Source organism: Priapulus caudatus, unplaced genomic scaffold, assembly GCF_000485595.1.
Source record: "Priapulus caudatus unplaced genomic scaffold, Priapulus_caudatus-5.0.1 Scaffold466, whole genome shotgun sequence".
NCBI classification, from domain to species: domain Eukaryota; kingdom Metazoa; phylum Priapulida; class Priapulimorpha; order Priapulimorphida; family Priapulidae; genus Priapulus; species Priapulus caudatus.
The window spans coordinates 182,327-193,968 of record NW_014577527.1 but is presented as its reverse complement, the minus strand read 5'-3'; positions in this window follow the sequence as shown (position 1 = coordinate 193,968).

The window sequence follows — 11,642 nt, the reverse complement described above, 5'->3', positions numbered from 1 at the left end:
GCATGCGCTGCTCTGTCGTCTGACTTTACAATTAGTTAGTAACTGTGCTTTAAAAAAACACAGTAAAAATTAAGAAGCGGCTGTGCGGTCACACTCGTTAAAACACACAACACATTGAACATCCTTTTAAAATAATTCTGTATTTTTAGTTTCTCTATAAGCTACTTCACTGTATTCTTTGTTTTTCTAATATATTTTTTCTTTGTTTCTCTGCTATATTCGTTGTTTTTCTACTGTATTCTCTCTTAGTTTCTTTACGGTATTCTTTGTTTTTCTACTGTATTCTTTATTAGGTTCTTTAGTGCATTCCTAGTGTATTTAGTGTACTGTGATATTGTTAACTGACGCTGTCATGCCGGGTGGTGTAGAAAATTGAACGAGCAGGATAAAATACGTTATGAAGACTCCCAAGATCTGCAACGAAAGATTTACGTACAGTTAAACAGCATTATTATTAGCATCATCATCATCATCATCATCATCATCAGCAGCAGCAGCAGCAGAAATGTTATCACGAACACTAAATCAAACATTAACGCTGCCACCTAGGTCAGGAGTCGCATGACAAACATTAACGCTGCCACCTAGGTCAGGAGTCGCATGACAAACGACTTCGCTGATGACGTCATCACGACAGCCACTCCGACGCCGATTACGTCATTGTGTGAGAAACGATGCCAGCGATGACGTCATTGTTTGATAAACGCCGTTGTCGACGGTAAGCAACGACTTCATCTATGACATCATAATGTCGACAACAAATCAGAGTCACGAGAGAATTTCACGTCTCTAGACGTGCGATAGATCGAATGATGGTACTTCTCATGCGCGCCACCTACCGTGAGGAGAAAGCCTCGATCAATGATGAAGAAGTTAAGTCCCGTGAGAGCGATACTGGGTCCCGATAACTTAGTCGCAAACATGTGCATCTGAAAATATTGCCAAACTCATGACATCAAACACAAGACGAGTGAATAAAAATAGCACCGAACGCATGCACGGGTTTGTGTAGACTTGGGGGATGTCCGTATTGCTTTAAATATGTGACTAATAACATGTGATAATATTGCGTTAAATATGTGGATATTAAGATGCGATGGCATAAAACAGACGACCAACGTGTCTAAATAGCGACAAACGTGTGACGCCTAATCTCAGGCTGCGTCAGATATCGACGCTTCTATTATAATACGATCCACGCTTATATAGATTGCATCACTTTGCGATATTAGAAATGTGATAATGGGAAGTTACCTCGGTTTTCTCAGCAGGTGGTGCGTCGAGTAGTGCCAGGTCATTAACTGCAGGCAGTGCGCCGTGTGCCTGAAAGTAACAAGAAATACAGGTAAGTGTGTGTGTGTGTGTGCGTGCGTGTGTGTTTGTGTGTGTGTGTGTGCGTGTGCGTGTGTGTGTGTGCGTGCCGTGTGTGTGGGGGCTCCCCTGTGTGCAATGTGTGGGGTGCTGTGCGTTGCGTGTCGCGCACGGCGTCGCGCGCGTGTGTGTATGTGTGTCTCTCCAAATTCAAACACTACTGGATAGTCAGGCTCTGGGGGGGGGGGGGTTCGTGTACATGACTTCTTGTTAGAGAAAACCGCTTATATTTTCTCAATTCCGTATGGTAAGACTTTGTCTCAAAAAATTTGGGATAACATCTCCTCTGGGTCAGTAGTTTTTTTCTGTACCAGTCCTAATTATTTGATATTTCGCATTGAGGCCCAAAAGTGAAATAAGATGACTAATATTGAAGTTTAGAGCATAAATATTTAATTAAACAAGACCATAAACTTTCATTGCACTGAATTTACATTGAATGAGTATTACCTAATAACTCACTAAGCGCGATGCTTTGTTGCCAATATGTTGCATAAACTTTGTTTCCAATAGTACGGAATGGCCTAGTTTAACATTTTGTCCAATGTTTAAGAGATAAGCAGCAGAAAATAGCCAAAGAATCCGAAAAAATCGGGTTCCTCTCACTTTGAAAGTAGCTCTAAGATGATTGCCTTCTCCACTCACCCAAATTTGAGAGCTTAGAGCTAAACCAAAATTGGCCAAACAATTGGTCTTATTAAGTGCTTTAAGGTGACCTTCAAAAGTGCTTCCCCCCGCTCTATATAGTAATCACAGGGGGGTTATTTGTAACTCAGGTCACGCCCACCCCCAAAATAGCGGGCTTTTCGAATTGTCACACGCACGCACGAACGCACCACACAAGTCACCACCGCACACACACACACACACACACCCACACAGAGACAACACACGCGCATCGGACCCACACAGTAACACACACACGTTGCATGCATGCCTTCACGTATTCGAAGTATCGCCTGCACTGGAACGGAACAATTAAAAATCTATATTATTTTTCTATAATTATGGTACTATAGTATATTATACCCAAGTTTCTGTAATACAATGTTTATTAGTTATCATCCTCATAATATATATGTTTAGAAAACTTTAGTCAAAACATCAGCTTTACTACATTCGCTCTTTAAATTTAACAAATTGACTTTTTAAAATATCAGAATTGCACTTGGTTGCTTTCAAACTAGCCTGAAATACAGGAAATGCTTTTCAGGCTCTAAATTTCACACAAATTTTCTTCTTTTCTGGATCGCGGCGTCAGCCATGGCGTGCCTGCGGCACACACCATAAACCGCCACTCTTGATATTAATACGGGTGATCCTACACATTTTCTGCAGTAACAGGGCGTCAAGTTCCTATTTGTTCCTATTTTTTCCTCCCTATTTTCTGGGCATTCCTATTTTTCCCTTTCCTTCTCCTTCTACTATTTTCTGGACAAATTCCTATTTTTCCTATTTTTGAGGGCTTTCATTTTCGAATCCAGATTGTATGTATCCTTCCAGATGCAGGAATTTACATTTGATGTGAACCCAATTTTCAAAAAAATTCTGCGGGAGAACCCCAACTCTTACTTAATTAACGTAATATACTTTTTACTATCGCACAGATTGTATTTCATTAAAATTGTTTCTCAGTTGGATGTGGTTGTGGTATCCGAGGGGGGTCCCGGGCGTCCCGGACCCCCCCTTTTTTTACCGCCAAAAAGGGAAAACGACATAAAATAATTTTCTTCTGCTTAAAATTGGAATTCCATCTTGGCATCGTACCGACATACAACAATTATGCTCAGATGTCTCAGAAGCATCCAATTTTAAAAACTTTCGGGGGGAAAGGAACCTACTCCCCTCTAGGTGGCAACGGTGCCTTAGACCGTCGCTAAGCTGCCTTCGGGCATCCTTTTTATAAAGTTGCGTCTTATTTCGTACGGACCCCCTTTTTTTCAAAAAGCCGGATCCGCCCGCATGTATATATGTACGTCCATACTATTTTCTGGAGTAGTCTACATGTATGGGTGCTTATGCATGTATAGAACTGCTTATAAATTTATACATGCATTTTCATTATTAAATCTCAAAATATGTCGCATGTGAATGGTAATCCAAATTGTATATTAATAAAACCATTTGTGGTAGATCCGGGATGGCTGTAGGGGTGTTAGGAGGCCATCTTAACGCAACAAAATATTCCTATTTAACATATATTTTCTCAGCCGAAAACTCCCTATTTTCCCTCCTATTTTTTCACACTGAAATTGTCTATTTTCCCTATTTTTTAAGCGTCACTTGTCACTCTAGACGCCCGGCAGTAACATTTTGGAGGCCACTACGACCCTGACGTCGTGCGTATACAGTAATTGACAATATACTATAACTATTAGTATAGGTTACATGTACAGTAATGTATGTATATATAGTATTATATTGCGTGTGCACTCGAGTAACTAGAAGCTGTACAAGTGTAAACGCATATACGGTGAAACAGGAGTTGGCCGAAAGTCAAAACTCAGGCGGGGCGATTGTGTCTTTTTTTCACCATATTTGACTTTATTACACTAAGGTAGACTTATTCAGGGCAATAATTTGTTCGTATCAATCGTAAAGTTTCGTAACCTCGAATCTTCGTAAGTTGGCGGAGTCTCAGTATAGTTGATATATTTCTATTACTAAAGTTATATACTATTATTAAGCTTTACCTGACGAACGTCAGATCAACTTTGTAGAATCGCGATGATTCGTCCGTCAGTGCTCCGTACCGTCCGTCCGTCCGTCCGTGCGTCACACAGTTTGGCACAAATCTTACGCTCGACGTACGGGTCACGATAATAATTAGGACGTCAGAGGCGGGAGTCGTGAAAAGGAACTCGGGATGACAATTTGGGCGGGTTAAGGCGTCAAAGGTCAAGGATGGTGTAAACGCGAGGGGGAACAATATTTCCCCTAATTAAGGTATATGAGGAAATATGGAATTGGCGGCACCAATCTTGACCTATGCTCTTCATATTCGTGTATAGTGTCATGGGCAGGAAACCATCAAGTCAAATTGGAGGTACGGGTGAAAGGGCAGTGGGCAAAAGGTCAGAATAATCACAGACAATGTTTTATGAGGGACATGAGGTAACGAGACAGAGTGACAAACTTTTTGTTATCATGAGCGCTGACCTCTACATTTTTATCACTGTTATTGAAAGGACATGAATGTGCTCCACTGACATGTTGCGAAGAGTAAGTGTCTGATTGAGACCCGTCCAAGAGAGGGTTCTGAACTGCCCTCAATGACTGGTCACGTGTTGTCATATTACATGGCACATCCAAGTCTGTGAAACCTATAAGCATAGATAGCGCCAACGGCTACAGCAACAGGATTACGGCCTCCCAAGGTCCTTGGATTAGAATCCCCATCAATTTTTTATTCTTTCACCGCTTTTCTGTATTTCTTTCTATCTATTTAATCCATTTAACTATTTCTTTCAATTCACGCCAAATATTTTACATATATTTACAACAATTTCACTAACAACAATTTCAATCCCCAGTTACCGGCCGACCCTTAGGAAACAGTCGCCGGAGCCGGTAACTTTTCCTAATTTCATTTGCTACAAGCGTCATCAAGGATCAAAAGATCAGTTCACTTATTGTAGTTGAAGAGTCAATAGAGTCAACTTGCTGACAATATAGTGTAACAGACTTCACACTATTCCGTCCGCCCCAAAAAACGCTTGCCATCTTGAACATTGGCTAATAACTGAACCCTGAACCCTAAGCTGATGTTTCGGTGATTTTATGAGATTTTGCTTTCAAAGGTCAAAATGGCTCTCTAGAGGCCACAGGAAATGCACTCTGTCCGTTTGTTTGAAAATAATACGACCTAAAACCCGACGGGATAACTGGCATACATGGCAGGTCTTGCCACACGAATTCGCATCTCGATGAAATAGCATGCCAGAATTACTGCAAATTAATGCCACTGTAAAGCAGACTGAATCTCAGTACATCTAACACGTAACACATCATCCTTTAATTAGAACTCTTGAACATTGTTTCTAACTTCGCCTGGAGTGATGTGCTGCTAATGATATTTCATTCAGAGGCCGAGTGAGTTTGCGCAATACCTGGTCAAAACTGTCGTTTATCTCCGCAGCCTAAAGTTCCGGTTCCGGCAGGTATGTGCGGCCAAGAAATGTTTTCTAGACCAGCAAGTTCCGGCCGGTTCCGGTTTCCGGAAAGAACCAATTATCTTAATATTGATATCTACACTGTAAACTTGCAAAATTAGATACAAGTGCATATATAATATCAGAATATTAAAGAATCATATTCAAGACTGTAAACTTGCAAAATTACATACAAGTGCATATATAATCAGATATTAAAGAACCAATATCACAACTGTAAACTTGCAAAATTAGGTACAATTGCATATATAATCAGATATTAAAGAACCAATATCACAACTGTAAACTTGCAAAATTAGGTACAATTGCATATATAACCAGATATCATTACAAATACAATACGAATACGACACAATACTCTCCTACCTCTTCCGCTAGTCTTGCTGCCGTCATGGTAAGGCTGAACCCGATAACTACAGTGATGGTGAACCAGTACATGTGCTCCACCATCACTGATACCGACGACACTGTAAAGCCAAACACCTGCACGGCAGTGGTGGCGTTATACAGCAGAATACACAGCACCACCACCGACGACGCGTACGTCGTCAGCAGCAGCGGACCAAACATGGCGTCCGTGCGCGCCACGAGCGTGCAGAGGTACTGGTGGCGCCGCCGCACTCGTCTACGGGTGTCCACGCTCTGATGGAACATTCCGTCGCCTATCGAAGGCTTTTGATGTTCTTCTGTCACAGCTTCCTCGAGAATCGATGTTAGTTTTGAGAACTCTATTGTTAGCATCTCGCCCAGACTGCTTACAAGCTGGATCGGTAGAAGAAAGATGTTTATGTTCAGCAGGATGAAGAAGACAGTGGACAGATACACAAACTGCACCTTTTGAATGGACGCGTATGAACCCACGTCTATTCCCACCGCCAGCAGCGTGCATCCCGTTGCCTTGACGACGTGAAAGATGGCGGAGCGTCGCACGCGAGCATAGGCGCTCGCGTTTTGGCGATGCTCGCCCGACTTCCGGTGCGACATCGGGTTTCGGAATGCTTCCCGCCAGTCGTGGTGGAAGGTCGAGAGTTGGTTCCTTCTCGCGAGGAAGAAGAGAATGCAGGCAAAACTGTTTCCTGTCACAGTCAGCACCCAGGCTAACCACAGCGAGCTGGCGAGATCTTGATAGGCGTAGAGCTGATACTGTGTTACAATGACATGGGCGAGAATTCCAAGCAATCCCAGCAAGATGGCGGCAGAGTAGATGACAGCGCAGCATCCCTGCGGTGAGCGGGCGTCTCCCGGCGGCGTCTCTCTCACGGGCCACATCCCGAACAGCTTCATGCATCTGAGCAGAGGTCTCAGTGCGTTGTACAGGTTGTCTTCTTCCGCGGTCCCTGCCTCCACATCTCTCATCACCAGATCATCCTCCTCCTGCTGATGATGTTGTTGTTGTTGCTGCTGCTGCTGGTGGTGGTGTTGTTGCTGATAATGTTGTTGTTGTTGCTGCTGCTGGTGGTGGTGGTGTTGTTGCTGATGATGTTGTTGCTGATGATGTTGTTGTTGTTGTTGCTGCTGGTGGTGTTGTTGTTGTTGTTGCCGCTGCGGCTGCTGGTGTTGTTGTTGCTGTTGTTGATGTTGTTGTTGATGTTGTTGTTGTTGCTGCTGCTGGTGCTGTTGTTGTTGTTGCTGCTGCTGCTGCTGCTGCTGCTGATGGTGTTGTTGTTGCTGTTGCGGCTGCTGCTGCTGCTGCTGTTGCTGTTGCTGTTGCTGCTGCTGCTGCTGCTGCTCATCCCCAGTACAACTTTCCCATACTCTCATACTACGTCGCATGATGCTACAACGTGTACAATGTTAACACGAATTCTCATACGATGGGGAGCTAGTGAGATAGAGGACGGACGGTAACTCAGAAATGGTACGCATGCGCAGATAAGCCATCGCTACTTTTCATGTTTACCCGATGCACGGACACAAAAGGCAGTTGACACGCGCGAAATAGTTGTACTTTGGCAAATTGCTGCCTGTTTGATGATTCTCTTGCGATAATATCATGGTATTTACAAAAAGCCATTATCGCCATTAGCGCCACCTGCATTCTAATGTTTGTGTTACAAAGGCAAGCAAATGGAGCAAATGGAGCAAATGGGATTGTATAGCAACTGTACCAATGGCATCGCAAATATGATGGCGATTTGATCAACATGTGTTTATAGTGTGCGCTTACTATCGAGCGTGATAGTTATAAACATGCATGCAACGCCCCACGCCACGCATGTCCACGCACGCACGGCACACACACACATACACACCAGACGCACGCACGCACACACATACACATAGACGCACACACACCACACACACAGACGCACGGCACGCACGCATGCCCACGTACGCACGCACACACACACACACCACACACACACACACACACACACACACACAGACGCCCGCACGCACGCATGCACATACACACACAGACACAAAGACGCACGCACGCACGTACGCATGCACATACACACAGACACAAGCCGCAAACACATAGCACACAGACGCTACGCACGCACGCAGCCACAAACACACACAGACTCACGCACGCCCACGCACACACTGACGCACGCACGCATGCACATACACACACAGAACGCACGTACGCACGTCCACACCATGCACTGCCACACACACACGCACAAATGCACACACACACAGACGCCACGCACCGCATGCACATACACCACACACACACAGACGCACGCACGCACGGCAACACATGCACGCCACACACACGCACAATGCACACACACAGAGACGGCACGCCACGCACGCACATACACGACACAAGACACCTCGCGCAGCGCACGCCACGCCACTAGACCACAAGCACGCACACATGCACGCACGCAATGGCTTCTCTGTCGTCTGACTTCGTACAATTAGTTCAGTAACTGTGCGTTAAAAACATAGTAAAAATTAAGAAGCCTGGTTGCTGCGGTACACTCGTTAAAACACACAACACATTGAACATCCTTTAAATAATTCTGTATCTTTTAGTTTCTCTATAGCTACTTCACTGTTAGTCTTTGTTTTTCTAATATATTTTTCTTTGTTTCTCTGCTATAATGTACGTTGTTTTTCTACGTATTCTCCCTTCCTTAGTTTCTTTCACGCGGCTATCTCTTTGTTTTTAACCTCGATGCCTATTCCTTTATTTAGGCTTCTTTAGTGATTCTTAGGTATTTAGTGATTTGTTCGATATTCGTTTAACTGACGCCCTGTCATGCCGGGTGGATGTAGAAAATTGATACGCAAGCCAGGTAAAATACGTTTTAATTGAAGGACTCCAAGATCTGCAACGAAAGATTTACGTACAGTTTAACAGCGGCAATCATTATTAGCATCATCATCATCATCATCCATCGATACATCATCATCATCAGCAGCAGCAGCCAGCTCAGAAAATAGTATATCACGAAACACTAATCAAACATTACCGCTTGCACCTAGGTCAGGAGGTCGCATGACAAACGCCACTTCGACTGATGACGTCATCACGACAGGCCACTTCCGACAGCCGATTACGTCATTTGTGCTTTGAGAAACGTGCCCCAGCGCATAGACGTCATTGTTGCATAAACGCCGTGTCGACGGTACAGCAACGACTTCATCTATGACATTCATAATGCTCGACAACAAATCAGAGTCACGAGCAGAATTTTCACGTCTCTAGACGCTGCCGATAGATCGCAATGATGTACTGTTCTTCATGCGCAGCACCTACCGTGAGCGAGAAAAGCCTCGATTCAATGATGAAGAAGTTAAGTCCCGCGGTCGAGAGCGATACTGGGTCCCGCATAACTTAGTCGCAAAACTTGTGCACTGAAAATATTGCCCAAACTCATGACATCAAACACAAGACGAACAGTTGAATAAAAATTAGCACCGAACGCATGGCCACGCGGGTTGCTGTAGACTTGGGGATGTCCGTATTGCTTTAAATATGTGACTAATAACATGTGATAATATTGCCGTTAAATATGTGGATATTAAGATGCGATGGCATTAAAAACGCAGACGACCAACGTGTCTAAAATAGCCGACAAACGTTGCTGACGCCTAATCTCAGGCGGCTTTTTCTACGTCAGATGATCGACGCTTTATTATAATACGATCCATGCTATATAGATTGCATCATTTTGCCCGATATTAGGGAAATGTGATAATGGAAAGCTTACTCGGTTTTCTCAGCAGGTGGCTGCGTCGAGTAGTGCCAGCGTCAATTAACTGCCCAGGCAGTGCGCCGTGTGCCTGAAAGTTAACAAGAAATACAGGTAAGTGTGTGTGGTACGTGCGTGCGCGAGGTGAAAGGGCGGGCGCTCACCACGGGGGGCGGGCCTCTGTGGCGTGGTGTTTGGTGGGTGTGTGGGGCGGGGGGTGTATGTGTGCGTGCGTGTGCAGTGCCGGGTGTGTGGGGGGTATGTGTGGCGTACTGGAAGTCCACCCCGTGTGTGCTGGTGCGTCCTTGTGCGTTGCGCGTTTGTGTCGGCGGTGTGTGTGCGTGCGTGTGCGCGCGCGTGTGTGTGTATGTGTCTCTCAAATTAAAGCACTACTAAGTAACGCGCCCGTGAGATGGCGCTGGCGTGAGGTTTGTCACCCCATGCGTACACCGTCGATCACAGCTTATTTCATTGATGCGATAGAGAGTGACAGTGTGAGCTTCAACCATGAATCCTATGGTAGACTAAGGCAAAGAGATTAAGACGACACCATAGACTAAGAATGTCAAGATACGACACATCGCTGGTTTTTGTGTTGCCGGACGTAGGGTATAATGTCGGTAGGTGCATATATATCCGGTAACATATTTTAAGTACTGATTGTATCTTATGTGTCGTATCTTGATAATCTTAGTCCATGACCCCTCTCCCCTCCACGTCCCTCACACTTACCGCCTCTCCAATCCTGGCTGCTGCCAGGGACAGCTGAACACCGCTTATTGCTACAACGATGAACCAAACGGCTTGTGAGATCACCATGACAGCAGCTTTCGTTGTTAAGCCAAACACTTGCACGAAAGAGATACAGTTATACAGCAGAATACACAGCACCACCACCGACGACGCATACGTCGTCAGAAGCAGAGAACCAAACATGGCGTCCGTGCGCGCCATGAGCGTGCAGAGGTACTGGTGGCGCCGCCGCACACGTCTGCATGTGTCCGCGCGAGGGCACTGCGTTTCACACTCTGAACCGTTCTCGTTTGCCTCTCTCACGACGTCTTCGAGAGTCGCTGTGAGCTTAGAGAACTCGCTTGCCAGTACGTGAGACAGGACCCTGACTAGCTCGGCCGGGAGCACGAACATATTGATGTACGTCACCATGACGAACATACCGAAAACTCGAAACAGCACCACGTGTAATGGCATCCCCGTGCCTTCTTCTTCTTGGGTGTCCTCCATCGCCATAAACGCTATCGATATCGCTATTGATATTGCCGTCAGCGTCGCTGTCATGACAACGGAGACGAAAGCCGAGCGACGCGCTGTGCCGTAGGCGTTCGCGTCGGCCGATTTCCGGTCGGCCATGTTGTTTTTCGGTTTGAAGATCTCGCTCCAGCCATGGTGATAGGTAGACAGATCGGACCTTTTCGCCAGGAAGAAGATTATGTTTAGGATGCACTGCAGTCCAATGATCATAAGCCATGTGGCGGTTAACAGCAGAGAGAGGATGTGGAAATTCGGCATGAAGAAATAGACGATATTTGCGAGAAGTAAAAGCATCCCTAGCAGCATGGCGGCGGAGTAGACGGCAGCGCAGCATCCCTGCGGCGCGCGGGCGTCTTCCGGCGGCGTCTCTCGCACGGGCCACATCCCGAACAGCTTCATGCATCTGAGCAGAGGTCGCAGCGCGTCGTACAGGTTGTCTTCCGAAGCCTCAGCGTCCGCATCCCTCACCTGCTGCTGCTGCTGCTGTCGTGCGTTGCTAGGATAGACTGTCCACGCTACACGACGCATGACGATGTAGTGACAGCGTCTGTAACGGCGACGCCTTGTGTAAAGGACTGTCAATATATATATATATACAAAATAAATTTGAATACTCGAATATCTGAACCTTGTCTCAAGCGTTGTCTAGAATTCTATAATATTTGGATAACCACAA